Consider the following 16,227-nt stretch of genomic DNA (forward strand, 5'->3'; position numbering starts at 1 on the left):
CCCTCCCTGCGCCGGCCTCGGGGCCGCGGGACGGCGGCGGGACCGGCGGCAGCGAGATGCGGTCGGGCCGGGCCGGTCCCCGCAGCCCTCGCGCGCTGCCGTGGCCGAGCGGAGGCGTCGCCGCGGCCCACGGGGCTCCGGCGGGTGCACGAGGCGTTTGCTCGCCAGCCCGTGCGGCGCGGGGGGGCCCCCGGTTGGTCTCCCAGTGCTCAGGACACCCCGTCACCCCCCCCCGTGCTGCCTGCCCATGGGTGACGTTGCCCGCCCGGTGCCCGGGTGCCTCGTGCGGGCCCTCGCGCCCAGGGTTTGGCCTCGCCGAGCTCCGCGGGTGCCCCTGGGAGCCGCTCGGGCGGCGCCGTGACGGCCGCGCGGGGCGAGCAGGGAGCCGTGTCCAGGCGCAATCTGCTTCTGGTCTCGTTTCCCAGGGCTGCCCGGCAGGGAGACGCTCTGAGGCCCAGGGTGCTGCAGAACGCCGCGCTCTTGAGCGGGCCTGGGCGCTCCTCGACGCCAAAGGGAAAACGCTCAAGGTAACACCCAAATCTGACACAAAAGGCAACTTTTTTCTCTTTTAAATATGTGAAATAAGTCCCCTGGCTCTTGCTGCATTTCAGCTCAGGCAGTCGGACGCTGGCCAGTGTAGCCGCTCCCTGCACGGTGACCTCGGTCGCCCCTGCGGCCTGTCCTGAGCGGCCGGTGCCGCGTGGCTGCTGTTGGCCCGTCGCCTCCCCGGTCCCGCCGGGCGGTCGCGGTGCTCTGGCTCTGTCGGGATGTCCCCGTAACCCTGGTCACGGCGCTTGGGAAGGGCCGGTCTGGCCTTTTGTAACATGCTGAGCAAAAGGGGTTTTGGGGAGTTTTCAGCAGAGCGACGAGCCCCAATGTGAGCCGGCGCGGGGGGTCCCTCAGGACGACGTCAGGCGCCGGCTCACGGCCTGCCCTGCCCATGCCCAGGGGCTCCGGGCCCGCGGGGCGAAGCCGCCGGTCACCGCCCCAGAGCCCCGGTCCCTGGGAACTGGTGATCTCAGGTCTGGGCCTTGCCTCAGAGCCCCGTGGTTGGAGATGTGATCAAACGTACTTCAAAACCCGACACATTTAATCCTGCTGCTGGGTCCTAGTTCGGGCGCTGGGAGCCTGTGTCTCAGCGTTCGGTATGAGCTGCTAAAGAAAGACAGTTTCTCGCTTCCCTGGTGCCTGCTGTGGCTGAAGGGCCCTCGCGAAGCGACGCGACTCCCAGCCCTGGCTCAGCGCGCTGCGGAGCGGGGGCTGCTGGCAGATGAACATCACATCCAGCTCAGAGATGCATTACACGTTCTAAAAATACACTGGAACCCCAGATACAAAGAACAATAAATCTCCTACACAATTAACGGGGTCAGAAGCGATACAGATCCAGATGGAGGGTAAACTCTCCTCTGGGAGGCGCGTTCGGAGCGGGAACGTTGCCCCCAGGGAGACCTGGGGCTGCTGCGTTGCATCTGTTGGGCTGCGGATCGTTTCTCCTGGAGCTCATCGGCTCCTTTTAGATCTCCTGTGGCCTCAGCTCTCGCTGTGTAGGTGTTCCTGCCCTGCTCTGGGAGCCATCTCTGAAATACTACGTATTTTTGACAGTTTATTGGCATCTGGGTGTGCTGCCATCTGTGGGTCCTGGCAGCCATTACATGGCTTAGATGTTGCATCATTCTTGGGGGTTTTATTTAAGATAAAGGCGAATTGTTTATCTCGCACTAGGTAGAAAGAATAATTTGCGTTGCTGTATTTCTGTGTCTCGCTTCTGTTTCTAAAGCATCTGTCACTTTTGTGCGTCTCTATGTGACAGATCAGCTGAAGAACTGGCTTAAATTTTCATTTAAATGTGAATTTGCTCCACAGCCATCATGAACAAGCAGATGGCTCTTCTCTCTCCTCTTTTTCTGATCAGATTTTCCTTCTCCCCCAGAAAAAAAGAACCGTCTCTAGCAGCTGCATGGTGGTGTTTCCAGACAGCAGAGAAGCCGTGAGAGATTTACACGGCTTCTCTCTGCTGGAGGCGTTTCAGAGTCCTTGTGTCCTTGTGACAGCAAAGAGACCGTTTATCGTGCTCAATGCCAGACGCTCGGGCAGTCACTGCTACCTCCTGTCTCACGTCTGCTGGTGGGCGGACAGGGCTGCCTGGGCCAGGGTGCCCGGGGTGCCCCAGAGTCCGTTTATCAGCGTCGCTGCAGATTCACAGAGGCCCCACGACACGCCCCGGTTCGTATCCTCGACACTGGACCCCCAGAGCCTTCGGTAAACTCCCAGAAGAGGTGAGTGTGTGTTAGACACCAGAGCTCAGCCCGTGGCTGGTGATGGGCCGGGCGCTAACAGGGAAATCTTAACGTCAATTTTTTGTCCTTCAGGGCAGGCCCCTGCGCTCTCGGGTGGCTTCAGTGGGGCGCTGGGGCTGAGCCCCTTGCACCTTCCTCACCTCAGTCCATCTTTGGGTGCTCGGTCCCGACCTGCCTCTGCGTCCCTGCCCTCCCGAGGAGCTGCCTCCTCCCGGGCTGCCCACGAGGTGGCAATCCTGATCTCCTTTGCAAGAGCATCCCGGCAGGTAGCACGGAGCTGCTGCAGCTTCATTTATGGCCAGTGCCTGGCAAAGAACTCTGGCTCTGTGCACGGGAAAATCCCAGTGCGTGGGGCCCTGGCAGCGGCTGCTGAGCTGCCAGGTTTGGTTCTGGTCAGCAGGAGGAGCAGAGGGCCCAGAGCAGTCATTGTCCTGTGACACCTGCGTCACTGCTCCTCGGTCGAGGGCTCTGCCGTCGTGCTTTGGGCTGGAGGTGGCTCCTGGGAACCATCTTGTCCCTCGGCAGCGAGGGCACACGCGGCCCCTGAGCGAGGAAACGTGCTGGGGGCGAGGGCAGGGGCTGCCTGGTGTCGGTGCTCCTGCTAGACCCCAGGATTTCAGGGGGGAAACGTGGACAGGGCCGGCGACCCTGGGGTGAAGCAGCTCAACCCAGAGAGCCGGGGTCCTGCAGCAGCGGTTCTGGGGGCTCACGGGGCTCCTGGGGGGCAACGAGCCCTGGCTTACTGCGGGTCTCTCTCTTCTGAGTCCCACAAGGCCATTTCACCCTGTGCTCTGAGCTGGGGGCCTTGGTGCCCCTCTGATACACCGGGCAAGCGTGGCAGAGAGGAAGGAATCGTCCCGGCATTTTGCTTTACTGCTTCTCCCGCAGCTCAGAAATGCCTCCGGGCTGGGACATTCCTAGAAACCAGCTTTTCTGACATCCTTCCTGCAACCTCGGGGTGACTGCACAGACCTGGATTCAGGATGAGCTGGCTTTGTGATGTGCAGCGTTTGATCCCATTAATCAGCGCAGGCAGCGCTGCCAGACGCCAGCCCTGGTGATTAACCTCTCCCGGGAAGAGCCGAGGCCTGGCCAGAGGCAGCGCAGGGATCTCGGGCTGTTTGCTCGAGCGCCACGTTCCCTCCCCGACACAGCTACTCCCGGCGCTTCACCCCCTGGGGTCTGCAGACCCGGGAGGTGTTTAGGTGAGGGGCAAGCGAAGGGATCTCTGCCCGCCCGCGGTGGGGCCGTGGCCTGCGGGAGGCTCCGAGGCTGGCGGCGCTGCCCGCGCTCTTGCCCGGACGGTCAGAGGGGTTCAGGTGCTGCCCCAGCGTGTCCCGGCACAGCCCCCTCCCCTGCCCCTCGCCCCTGGGGTGCAGTTCTGCTCCCTAATGGTGTTTATTCGCCCTCCCGTCCCCTGCCAAGGGCCTCCCCAGCGCTCCCCCTTGGCCTTTCCCAGCGCCAGCTGTGAAACCTCTCCTCTCCGCGAGGTGCCAGGCGAGGTCTGAGCACTGGGGCTCAGCCCAGCCCAGCCCAGCCCAGCTCAGCCCAGCCCAGCCCAGCCGACAGCCCGGCTCAGCCTCTCCCTGCCTGCACTTGTGCACAAGCCTTGGGGGGCCCTGGGGGAGCCCCAGCGGGGTGGGGGGCTGCAGCCCCAGCTGCGCCGTCCCTCCAGGCTTGGGCCCAGCGCCTGCGGGCAGGTGCAGAGGTGCTGGGGGGCTGTCACAGGGAGGGTTTCCAGGGGCTCGGGGACCCCCCCGGGTTTCCTGCAGAGAAGGGGTGCTGCAGCAGGTCCTGCGTTGTTCCCATGGGCCAGGATGAGGCCTGGCCTGCACCCATTCCCCCCGGCCGAGGTTGAGGCCCCCGTGCACACCCTGCTCGGTGCTCACATCGAATAAATGTCACCTTGGGGGGGTCACCGGGACCCAGACAGCCCCATCCCTCACCTGGGGGCTCGGCATCAGCCTGGAGCAACCTGGCGGGGGCTGGGAAGGGTGGGCGCAGCTCCCCCGGGCAGTGCCCTGCCTGCTCTCCTGCCCAGCCTCGCTCTGCCCGCGGGGCTGGGGGGGCTCCTGGGCAGCGCAGACCCTGCCCGCACGTCCCACCGTCCCCAGCAGCTCTGCGGGTGCCTGGTGGGGAGCAGGACGGTGACCCCTGCGCATGGGCCATCCCCAGTGACACCTCTGGGTCCCCCCTGTGGCTGGCCCCGTGGCTCAGTGACTGGCAGCAGGTCCGAGGGGTTTTCTGCAGCGAGGGCAGCTCGAGGAGCCGGGGCAGGGAGAGCCGTGACAGATTTTTGCGTTCAGTCTCTCCTGATGGAGGACGGGAGCGCGGCGCTGCCGGCACCAGGCGCAGCCAGCGTGGGGCTGACTCAGAGCCTCGGCATCGGGCCGTGCCGGGGCGGGGGGACGGATGGCCCCTGTGCGGCAGCTCTGCGCGTCGGGCCCGGCGCAGCCTGTTCGCACACGCCAGCAGACGTGCTCTTGCCAGGCACGTCCTGTTCTCCTGCAGTTCATGGCACCTGGGCCACGCTGCTGGGCACCACGGGAAGGGGCGAAGGTGCCGGCCCGGCGCCCTCACTGCGCTGGGGGGGGCTGGCCAGTGCGGCAGAGGAGCAGCGGGGACACGGGGGCTCAGCTGGGGACATGGGGGCTCAGCTGGGGACAGGGGGGCTCAGCTGGGGACATGGGGGCTCACCTGGGGACACGGGGGCTCAGCCGGGGACATGGGGGCTCAGCCGGGACGTCACTCGCCTCTCGCTGCTCTGCCCTTCAGCCGGGCAGGGGCAATGGCACAGTCCTGCCTTGCAGCCCCCCTGCTCACAGCTGCCCCCTCCGCTCTGACTGAGCCAGGCAGCTTCCCCCGAGCCGGAGGGAGCTCCCTGCTCCGTGTCAGGGAGAGAATTTGGGCCACGCAGAGACCCTGGCAAGGGCCTTTGCTGGAAATCTTGTGGGCCGGGCAGGGCCCTGCTGAGCTCCTGGCGTGTGGGAGCTCAGCCCGAGCACCAGCACCAGCACTGGTCATGTCTGTGACACGGGACAGCCCGGTCTGGGCCCTTTCCTGCCACGCTGGGTGCCCGGGTGTGGGGGTGCCCTGAATGCACTGGGAAGAGCGGCGGGACCCTCCTCCCGCAGCCCCCCCGCACAGCCCCGTGCTGCCGATGCACAACGGGCAGCGAAGTGGAGTCCCCCGTGATGTGGCAAGGGCAGAGGGGCAGAGCCTTGCCCTGCAGCTCTCCCCACGTGTCGGGGGGCTCCAGGGCCCACGCGAGGAGCAGCCCCTTCCCTCCCCACGGCGCTGCTGCTGCCCTGCTCCGCCCCTGCATCCCAGCCAGGCTGGGGTCACCCTCCTGCTCCGGCCAAGGGAGGAACCAGCCCAGCCTGCAAACGGCTCGGGCGTCCTCCCCTGCCCTGTGCGACAGGGAGAGGACACCGGGCCGAGTCCCCTTCCCGCTGACCCAGGGGCAAAGGGACAGGCGGTATTTGGGGTAACAGCAGCAGAAATGGCGAGTGCAAGGCAGGGCCCGGCTGCGCCGGCTCTGCTGACCTGAGCAGAGAGAAGGGGCAGGGCAGGGCAGACACCTTGGTCAGCATCTGCCTCGCTCCAGTTCGTATTTCACTTACAAGGCAAAACCTGAGAGGGGTGTGAGCCCGTCCCCACGCACCCCCAGCCTCAGCCCTGCCCCTGCCCTGCCCCGCGGCCGGGCACACTCATCCCTGCCTACACACATCTCCTCCCTCAGGGCCAAACACTGGCCGCCAGCCAGCCCTCCCTATTGCCCACGGCTGGCAGAGCCCAGCCCGGCCGCCCCGGCCCGGCACGACGCCCGGCGCTGCACAGATTTGCCTCTTACAAAACACTTGGCCGCGGCAGCCGGGAGCCGGCACCTCTGGGGTCCCGCGGTCCCGGCTCCCACAGCCCAGACCTGCACGGGGGAACGGGGAGCTCCGTGGCACAGCCGGGCTGCAGAGAGCACAGGTTGCGGTGGCAGAGGGACCCTTGCAGGGACCCGGGGTACCCGAGGTCCTTTAGGGCGTCGCGGCTGCGGAGCCACAGCTCGTCTTTGCCGGGTCCTGCCGTGCCCGCTCGCGCTGCCCGGGGCTCTCCTGGCCCCCCGAGGCTGCAGGAGCAGCGTGTTTAGCTTGTGCCCTGGTGACAGGCAGCACAGAGCTGCTCGGGCCCCTCGTCTCGGCAGCCGGGGTGCGCCGGCCGGGCCGGGGGACAGGGGACCCTCGGTGGCTGTGCCTGGGGGTGCAGCTGGCAAACAGCTCGGCCACAGCCCCTTCGCTTGGTTATGAGATGTCAGGGAGCCAAGCACCCGTCTGCCTCCAGACCTGCTGGGCCTGACCCTGCAGCAGCACCCAGAGATGACACCAGGGCTGTGCCCTCCTCAGGGGACCCCGAATCTCCCCAGATTTCCCCACCCCGAGGCATCCGCAGGCAGCGCCGAGGGCTGGGACCTCCTGGCTGCTCCATCTGCACCGGTCCCCGAAGCCCCTCTCTCTGCGGGGGGGTTTGCCGCAGCCCCCGCACAGGCACTGCCGTAACGGCGCTTCCCGACAGCCACCCTGCTCAGCCGCGGCGCGGGGCTCCCCTGGAGAACCGGGTCAGGATGGAGCCGTTGCCTTTCCGCAGGCGGCTCCGCTGCAGAATTTGCTGCGCTCGTGCCACGGGCTCAGCGCAGAGGCAGAGCCACGGCAGCTGGTCTGGCGCGGGGCCGAGCAGGTTTCGGGGGCGCAGGGGAGCCCCGGGTCGGGCTGGGGCTGGTGTTGGCCCCGTGGCCCCGGCAGCGGGTTCTCGCCGGGCTGGGGCCGGGTTTGGGTGAAGCCCCGTGGGGCTGAGGTCGGCGGCGGAGACGCTGCCCTGCTCCCTGGTCCCCCATCGCCCTCCCGCTCCAGGACAGGCTCAGGCTGAACTTCAGGCTTCGCTTTTGCTCTGTAACCAGGAGCAGGAATAAACACCCCCCGCAGCCTCCCCCTGCCCTTCTGAGCCTGGACGCGAACACAGCCCAGGGGACAGCGGCTGCCCAGGGCCCCCAGCACAACCCCCCCGGTCAGGAGCCCCCCCGGGGCTGGCGGGCGAGGGGCTGAGCTGCAGGTGCGGCCGCCGGGCGTTGTTTCAGCTGACACGGCCACGCTGCCGCGGCCCTGCCGCCACTTGCCCCCACGCCCAGCGCCGGGCGGTGATTAGCGAGGCGGGGGCCTGCCCGCGCGTTCCCATCGCCCGTCAGCGCCCTGGCAGCCGGGTGTGCCGCCTCGCCCGCTGCCCAATAAGGAAACCACCCGCTCCCTCCCGCTTGCAACACACCTGGGACTTGGCGCTGTGCTGACGCCGCCCGTTCCCAGCAGCTCCCGGGAGGTGGTGGAGGCCAAAATGGGGCCTGTCTCCCCTCGCCGGGCTGCAGCGCCAGGACCCTGCGAAGGCGCCGCTCCGAACCCCGGCAGGGTGGTTGTTGGGGGTCCCGGCGCCCCGTCTGCAGAGGGAGGGACACGGGGGGGGACGGGACGTGCAAGCCGGGCACCGCAGTGTGAGCGTGGGCAGCCCCGTGCCGTGGGGCCCACAGACGGTGCGCGGGGCCCCAGGCCCGTGCTGCAGGACGCGAGGGCTGGGTGCCCGGTGGCGGTGCTGGCTCCGCGCTGTGGGCCACGGCCGGGCCACTGTCAGCCACGTCCCTGCTCTCGCCAGCGAGCGGTGCTGGGCCCGGAGCCTTGCTGCAGTAACACTCACACTCCTGCAACAGCTTTTGCTGGTGCTCAGCTCGGGCTGCTGCAGCACACACGGCCGCGCCAGCGGCCGTCCCGGCGTCCCAGCGATCCCACGGTAGTCTCGGTGCCGGGTCACCGGCACAGGGTGGGCAGCACGGCGGGGGCTGGAGGAGGATGAAGCAGGCGGCTCTGGCAAGGGCTGTGCAGCAAAACTGGCCCCGGGGAACTGGCTGCCTGTGTCTCTCCGTGCTCACAGGGGACAGGGGAGGGCACAGGGGACGGGAGGGATTTGGGTCCTTCCCCACTGGTTTAGCAGCCGGGAGGGACAGGATGTGTCCGAAGGGGCTCGGCGGGCCCAGCCCCGGCTGGAATTCGGGGACCACTGGCTGTGTCCCGGCTGTGGCAGCCGGGAGCACCCTGAGCAGACAGCGCGTCCCCCCCGTCCCTCACAACAGCCCCGTGTCCTGGGCAGCCCCCGGCGAGCCGACCCCAGCCGGAGGGAAGGTGAAGGGCCTGGCTGGCCACTCATGAGGCTCCTGGGGACGTTGCTGCAACCCCCCCCCAATTTCCAGTCCCCCCCACCCAGAGGCTTTGAGCCCCTGGGGGAGCGTTGTCGGCCCCCAGCTGTGCCAGGCGCTGAGCTGCACCGCACCCGCACGGGGAACGGGGGCACCGGCCCTGGCCAGAGCCTGCGGGAGCTCCGGGGGCAGCAGCACCCGGGGCAAACCGAGATGGAGCTGACGGAGCCCCCTCCCCATCCCCTGAGCCCGCCGGGCTCCCTGGGCTGGGCTGGGTCTGGGCCGCGCAGGCGGAAAGTTATTTCTCGGGAACTGGCTGATGGTGAAAGTTGTTTCCCAGGTGTGGCCCGAGAGGAATGTAAATCCTCTGAAGTCCTCACCTCCCCTGTAATTACTGTCAGACAAGCTGCAGCTTGGAGCTGGGCCGCCCCAGCCGCCGGCGTGGGAGCAAGAGGGGATGACGCAGGCGCCCGTCCCCGCCGCGCACGTCCCCTCCTGCCCCGGGGACGCGCCCGCTGACTCATGGGGGCTGCCGGGGCCAGGCAGCACCCACAGCTGGGGTGCTGGGTGGGTGCACCCCGGTGGGCTCCTGCAGGCGTGGGGACACCCCGTGTCCTCCAGCCTGGACGTCCCATGGGGTGACCGGACACCCACACGCTGCCCTCCCTGTCCCCACCCTGGGGACGGAGCCTTCCCCACGCCAGTGTCCCAGCCCCGGGGGCTCAGCAGACCCCCGAGGTCGGTGCCTCCCCGGCTCTGTGGGAGGGGTCCGGCCACGCAGGACACAGGCTGGGCTGCAGCCCGGCCTGGCCCTCGCCCCGAACACCCCTCACCCTGACCGGCTCTGCACGCACCGTCCCCGGGACGTTGCCGCTGGGCCAGCGGACCTATTTCTGGGAGCTGGGTGCCAGCAGATGCCAGAGGGCCTCGGCTCATGGCGCTGTCACAGACAAGGCCGCCGCGTGGGGCTGACAGCGTCCGGCCCGTCGCGGGGGAGGCCTGTGCCGCCGTGCGGCTGGAGCCGGGGCTGCCTCAGGGTGCCAGCACGGCGGCTCGGGCCCGGGGCAGCCCCGGAGGGAACCGCTTGGGCCCGAGCCCTGCGCTGCTCCCGCACGCCACCGCCGGGCCCCGCGCGCTGGCGCCGGGCGTTGGGGGTCAGTAACGGGCACGTGGCCGAGGCCGTCGGGTGCAGCGGGGCAGAGGCAGCGGCCGCCCAGACCCCGTCGCAGCCGGGCCGCCCGAGGCCGCTCCCCGCCAGCATGGCGGTGGGGGAGCAGCCGGTGGTGGAACCGAGTCAGAGCGACTGGGGAGGCGCGCGCACACGCGTGTGCACACCCTGACACACGTGCTCACGCTCGCCCACCTCCTCCCCTCCCCGCCCAGGCAGGGCGAGGGCCCAGCTCTGCCTGCACCGGGCTCAGCGCGGCGGGGGGCGGCGGGGCAGGACCCCGGGGCCCCCGGCTGCAGGAGCGGGAGCAGCACTGGCAGGACCGGGCAGGGAACGGCCGCCCGCACTGGGCCCCCCCCAGCACCCCCCAGCACCTCCTGCATCCCGCAGAACTCCCCTGCGCCCCCCCGCAGTCCCTGCACACCCCGGGACCCCGCGCTCCGTCCCGTCCCGCCGCCACCAGGGGGCGCCCGTGGGCAGCGATGGCACCGCCCGGCGCGGCGGGACCGGGGAACCCGGGAACCCCCCCGTGTGACCCCCCCGTGTGACCCCCCCGTGTGACCCCCCCGTGTGACCCCCCCGTGTGACCCTCGTGTGACCCCCCCGTGTGACCCCCCCGTGTGACCCCCCCGTGTGACCCTCGTGTGACCCCCCCGTGTGACCCCCCCGTGTGACCCCCCCGTGTGACCCTCGTGTGACCCCCCCGTGTGACCCCCCCGTGTGACCCCCCCGTGTAACCCTCGTGTAACTCCCGTGTAACCCCCCCCCTCCCCACGCAGCCCCCGGGGCTCGGCCCAATGCGGGTCCCGTCACCCACCCACGGCCCCGGGGTGTGTGTGTGTGTGTGTGTGTGTGTGTCTGTGTGTGTGTGTGTGTGTGTGTGTCTGTGTGTGTGTGTGTGTGTGTCTGTGTGTGTGTGTGTGTGTCTGTGTGTGTGTGTGTCTGTGTGTGTCTGTGTGTGTGTGTGTGTGTCTGTGTGTGTCTGTGTGTGTGTGTGTGTGTCTGTGTGTGTGTCTGTGTGTGTCTGTGTGTGTGTGTGTGTGTCTGTGTGTCTGTGTGTGTCTCTGTGTGTGTGTGTCTGTGTGTCTGTGTGTCTCTGTGTGTGTGTGTGTCTGTGTGTGTGTGTGTGTCTGTGTCTGTGTGTGTGTGTGTGTGTGTGTGTGTCTGTGTGTCTGTGTGTGTCTGTGTGTGTCTGTGTGTGTCTGTGTGTCTGTGTGTCTGTGTGTCTGTGTGTGTCTCTGTGTGTCTCTGTGTGTGTGTGTCTGTGTGTCTGTGTGTCTCTGTGTGTGTGTGTGTCTGTGTGTGTGTGTCTGTGTGTCTGTGTCTGTGTGTGTGTGTGTGTGTCTGTGTGTGTGTGTGTCTGTGTGTCTGTGTGTGTGTGTGTGTGTCTGTGTGTGTCTGTGTGTGTCTGTGTGTGTCTCTGTGTGTCTCTGTGTGTCTGTGTGTGTGTGTGTGTGTGTGTGTGTGTGTGTCTCTGTGTGTCTCTGTGTGTCTCTGTGTGTCTGTGTGTGTGTGTGTCTGTGTGTGTGTGTGTGTCTGTGTCTCTGCCCCGGCCCGCCCCCCCCCGCCACCCCAGCTGGTCCCAGTTGTGGGGGCCCGGTGCGGCTCCCTGAAACGGGCCCGGGGTTTGCTCACTCCCGTTTCCCTCTCCCTGCCGTGGCGGCGGAGCGCGGAGCACAGCGATTTGGGGTAAAAAGAAAACTGAGGCAAAACGAGCCGATTCCAGGCTGCGGCGCCCAACGGCTGCTGCGTGTCGGGAGGCTGCGGGCGCCGGCGCTGAGCCCGGCCTGGGCACGTCGCTGCCTCGCGCCAGACACCGGCCTCGGCTCCGCGCTTGGAACTCCCGCGGAAAATCATCCGAGCCCCGGGCTGGGGCTGCGGCTCCGGGGCGCGAGGGCGAGCGGGGTGCAGCGGGGCCTGGCAGAGCCACGGGGGGGCCGGGGGGCTCCGGGCCTCGGGGGGCGCCCGGGGGTGATGGGGGTGGTTTGTGTCTGGGGACCGCGTGGCCCTGCAGCACCGGCGGCGGCGGCGGGCTCGTTGATGATGTCGGAGAATTGCCAGCCAAGGGCGGGTAACGAGCATCCGCGCGATGACAGCGCGGCCGGGCCGTGGGGGCTGCTCTGCGCCATCGCCCCGGCGCTCTGGTTGGTGCCTGGGCAGCCCCTGCCCTGCCCCGCGCCCGCAGGGCCCCCGGGAGCGCTCCCCGACCTGCGCGGGGTGACCCGGAGCCCGCGGCCCCCTCCCGGGCACCGGCCACGGCAGCCGTCGGGCCTGGAGCAGCGGCAGGAGGGGAGGTCGCGGGGGGGGGAACCAGCAAAGCCCTTCTCCCCCCCACCGGGGACAGGGGCTTCCCCTGGGGGCAGCGCAAGAAAAGCACCGACCGAGGGGGCCGTTTCCATCGCTCGCGCCCTGTGGCATCGGGGCTGCGTGCGGGGGGGCTGCGCAGAGCCAGGACAAGCCCTGGAAGCGGGAGGGCACTGGATGTCGGCAGAGGCCGTCACAGAGGGGTCAGGGGCCGGCAGAGCCCCCGTCACCACCAACACGTCGGGCACATCCTCCCGGGGTCCGCTGGTGTAACTGCCTGCACCCCGGAGAGGCAGAAAAACGCGATTCCTGCCCTTCTGTGAGCACGAGGGCCCCCGGCTGATGCCGGCACCTGCCTCACCCTGCTGCCAGCGTCACGGGTGTCCCCAAGGCGGGTTCCCGTCTGTGGCCTGGAGCCACTGTAGGTGCAGCGGGCGGGGGCCCAGAACGAACGCGGGAGCCGCTGTTGGTCGCCCGCAGCCGCATGGGAACGCGGGCAGCTCCCTGCCTGCTCTGCCGGGCTCAGCCAGGGGAGAGGAACCGACAGCCGGGCTGTGAGCGTGTTTCCACGCTGGCGGAATGAGGCATGAGGAAGCACGAGAGCTGTTTGCTATCGGGGAGGCAGACGCTGAAAAAATTACGTGGGAAACTTCAAAGGTCGGCGTTTGCTCTGGAGACAGAGCTAAGGCGGTTCGTGACAGCTTGGGAGTTTGCATCTGCCCAGACACAAAAATTTTTCTTGAGTCTAGAGCAAAACAAGCATTGATTTGCTGTCCGTGTGTCCTCCCTTGCCAGCCGGAATGACTCTGGTCATGCCCCTGGCTGCGGCTCAGAGACGCTCACGGGGACGATGTGACGAGCGGCTCATCCCTTGGGCCGCGGACGGGGATCCCGTCTCTGGCCCACGGCTCCGCGGGTTGTCGCTGGCCTGAGCCCCAGCGGCAGGAGCCGGGATGGCCCTGGGGAGCCCCCTCGGGGCAGGAGGGACCCGAGCTGCTCCAGCCCTGCGCTCGCTGCGGCGGGTTCCTCGTCCCCACGCAGGGACAGAAGGGCTGAGCCGGGCCTCGGAGCCGAGACCAAACGTGGTTCAGCGTCTCTGCGGCAGAAGCGCGGCGCTGGGCCGGCCCTGGGCGGGGTGAGCTCACAGCAGGATGGACGGTCGCAGCGAGGGCGAAAAACTGCGGCCGGACTGGGGGAAGAGCTCAAACAATCTGTTGAAAGACCGTCGAGTGCCAGAGCGGTCTGTGGGCCCCGCAGAGCGGGGGCTGCACCGCCCGGCCCGGGCCGAGCAGCGCTCGCGGGGGATTCCCTGGGAGTCACCCCCTCCGGGCAGCTCCTGGGCACACCCGGGCACAGACGGGCCCGCGGGTCCGGGCCGGGGAGCGGGTCTGTGCTCCAGCAAGGAGCTGCTGGCGGAGGCGGTTTGTGAAGCATCAAGTGACGCAGGGCCGGGCCCTCACCCGCTGCCCTGCCAAGCGCCTGGGGCACGGCCCGACGTGGGGGAGCATCACCCTCTCCCACGCTCACCAAGCGGGGCAGGGGCTGCTCGAGAGCCCGCTGTGGCCCTGGGGCCTCCACCGGGCAGAGCACGGTCCGGCTTCACCACAGGCAGGACCCGGTCTGGAGCCCGGAGACGGACACTGGGGTCACCGTCCTCAGCTTCCTCCACGGCTGCCTCCTGCCCTCCCGCAGGGACGAGGCCCTGCCTGTGGCTCCTCCGTCCGGCAGCACGGCGGGTGGCAGGAGGGCGCCCAACAGGGTGGGTGTCACCCATCACCCCGTGGCCGGGGCCGGCCTCGGCTGGGCTCGCTGGCTGGTGGCGCCGTGCCCCCAGCCTGCCTGGAGGGAGTTTCCATTGCACACACACCGTGAAGTTTCCTTTCCTGGTAACAGATCTGGGATCGCGCTTTTTTTTCCCGATAATGGCAGGGGGGGTCTGTCAGGACACGTCCCAGCAGATGATAAAGAATCAGCAGGTGAGATAGATAGAGACGAAGACGGCGTATTTCACTCCACGCCTTGATATATTTGTTACCCATTTTGGTGTTGTTCAGACTGACAGAGCAAACCTGTCAGCGAGGGTACAGCCCGTCCCTGCCATTCCTCACACGCAGCAGACACCTCTCCCAGGGCTCCTCCGAGCTGTGCGAGGCTGGGAAAGGCACCGGAGAGGAGCTGGCCCACAGGCGAAACCCAATGACTCCTAATTAGCTCTTATTCATAGCATTAAAAGCACAATTAAGTGCTATTGTTTGAGGCAAATGCAACACACGGACCCTGGCCTTTTCACACCAGCCCTCACCCCCCCTCCGGTGCGCTGCTTGTCCCCTCCCAACATGTAATTTCACCTCCCTCCCGTGCGAACCCCAACCCCAGGAGCTCGGTTCTTTCTCTCCCCCTGCAGCACACCTGAGGGAGAGATAGCATCTCCGGCATGCTTCTTGCTGGAACAGACTCCGATACCATCTCCTGAACATTATGATGTGTTTTCTTTTTTTTATCTCAAGGGAATTTATTGTGGGTGAGTGTTTCAGGAGAGCCTGGGAGACCGAATTCTTCTGGTAACATAAAACACGGTTCTCTGTACAATCACGCCCTGTCGACGGAGCCGGCGCAAGGCGAACTTTGTGCGAAGGGTTTCTCATGTGAGAGTGGGGCTGGTTTGGGGATTAGTGTTCGGGAGCTCAGGCAGAGGTCAGGGCAGCAGGGGACTGGCGAGAGCGTTGATCAGAAAAGACCAGAAAAAGCTGATACTGCAGGACGATCTCCAGATCTCCTCCTCGGCTCCTGTGCCAGCTGTAATAAAAGAGCTTAAACATGGGCTGAGGTCGTGATAATGCGGAAAGAAAAGCCCTAAATCCAGGTATTCCCTGCCTGTGGGGCTGTGCAGGGCTTTGTCTCGCTTTAAGGCTGTTGTCATCTTCAGGCTGACTCGTAGCTTGGCCTAAAACGTGAGGGCGACCCGAGCGGGGGCACGGAACTCGCAGCACAGATTTTGGCCCACATGAGGGGCTCACGGCCAACACGGGAACTGCTGGGAGCACGAGGGTGTTTGCTAGAGCAGACACGAGCAAATCGAGCACGTCTGGAAGAGCTCAGAGCAGGGGTGGCCGAGGGATGGCTCCTGAGCACAGCTCCCACACGAGGCTGTTGGGCAACCCCGTACCCCCCGCCGCGGAGGGCAGCGGGCCAGGGGCCGCCCGGCTCCTGGTGCTGCCAGGCTGCCGCAGGCCCGCGCGGCACGCGGAGCACAGCTGCCTGCACGGCGCGTTGCTCCCAGGCCCCCTCCTTCCCCCAGCTCTCCGAGGGACGGGGCACGTGTGCGTCCCAAATCCCCAGATTCTGCAGCTCGGGGAGTCAGAGATCCAAAGCTGAAGCCGATGGGTTTGGAGGCAGCTCTGCCTGGGACTAGAGCCCCGGACTGGGAGCACTGGGAGTCTCTTTCTGGTTAAGCTGCTTCCTGGGTGGCCTCCCAGAAGAATCACACCACCGCTCCTGGGGCTGCTGAAGAAAGAGAACATGACTCCATGTTAAGTCCTTGAGATCTAACAGTGGCGCAGATAAAGCGTTGTTGTTATTGTGTCCTTCAGGGAGCAGATGAAAGAAAGGAGACACCGTGAATTACCAAGGGTGAGGCTCTGGGAACATCCTCACAGCTCCAGCATCAGCCGCCTGCATTAGAATACGAAAACAGCCAGAGGGGCCCTGGGAAGGAAGGAGAGAAAGCACAAAAGGGTCCCTAATCCCTCACTACCTCACAGGCACCTCTCCTAAAAGAAAAAATAACTTCTCTTAGCAGAGAATGACATCGCTGGAGCCAGGCAGCCCAGCAGGTTGGGCGTGCGATTTTCCACTGTGTACTGCAAGAGCTGGCGCCACATCAGTAAAGGGATTTTTTTTTTTTTTTTTTCCCAACAAAGAATAAAACAGTGCAGTGTCTCCTTTCCTGGTTCTCTGCCGCTTTTTTTCACGCTAATACCTGTCCAGCTGCATCACTATAATCACTACACCCAATCCCTTAATAGCTGAGGCAGGCGTGGCTATCGGGGCTGCGGGGCTTCTCCTCCGGGCAGCTCCTCTCCTCGCCCCGCTCCGACCCGCTGCTGCGCCGGTGGTCGCGGCGTCCCTGCCCCTGTTGCACTTTGCCCATCAGCACTTCGGATGCGGGCGCTGCTGGGCCTGGTGTGTTACGTCAGCGTCGTGTCTGGCAGCTGCAGATCTGCAGAAAAAGC

The sequence above is a fragment of the Athene noctua genome, chromosome 25 (genome assembly GCF_965140245.1).
Source record: "Athene noctua chromosome 25, bAthNoc1.hap1.1, whole genome shotgun sequence".
Taxonomy (NCBI): Eukaryota; Metazoa; Chordata; class Aves; order Strigiformes; family Strigidae; genus Athene; species Athene noctua.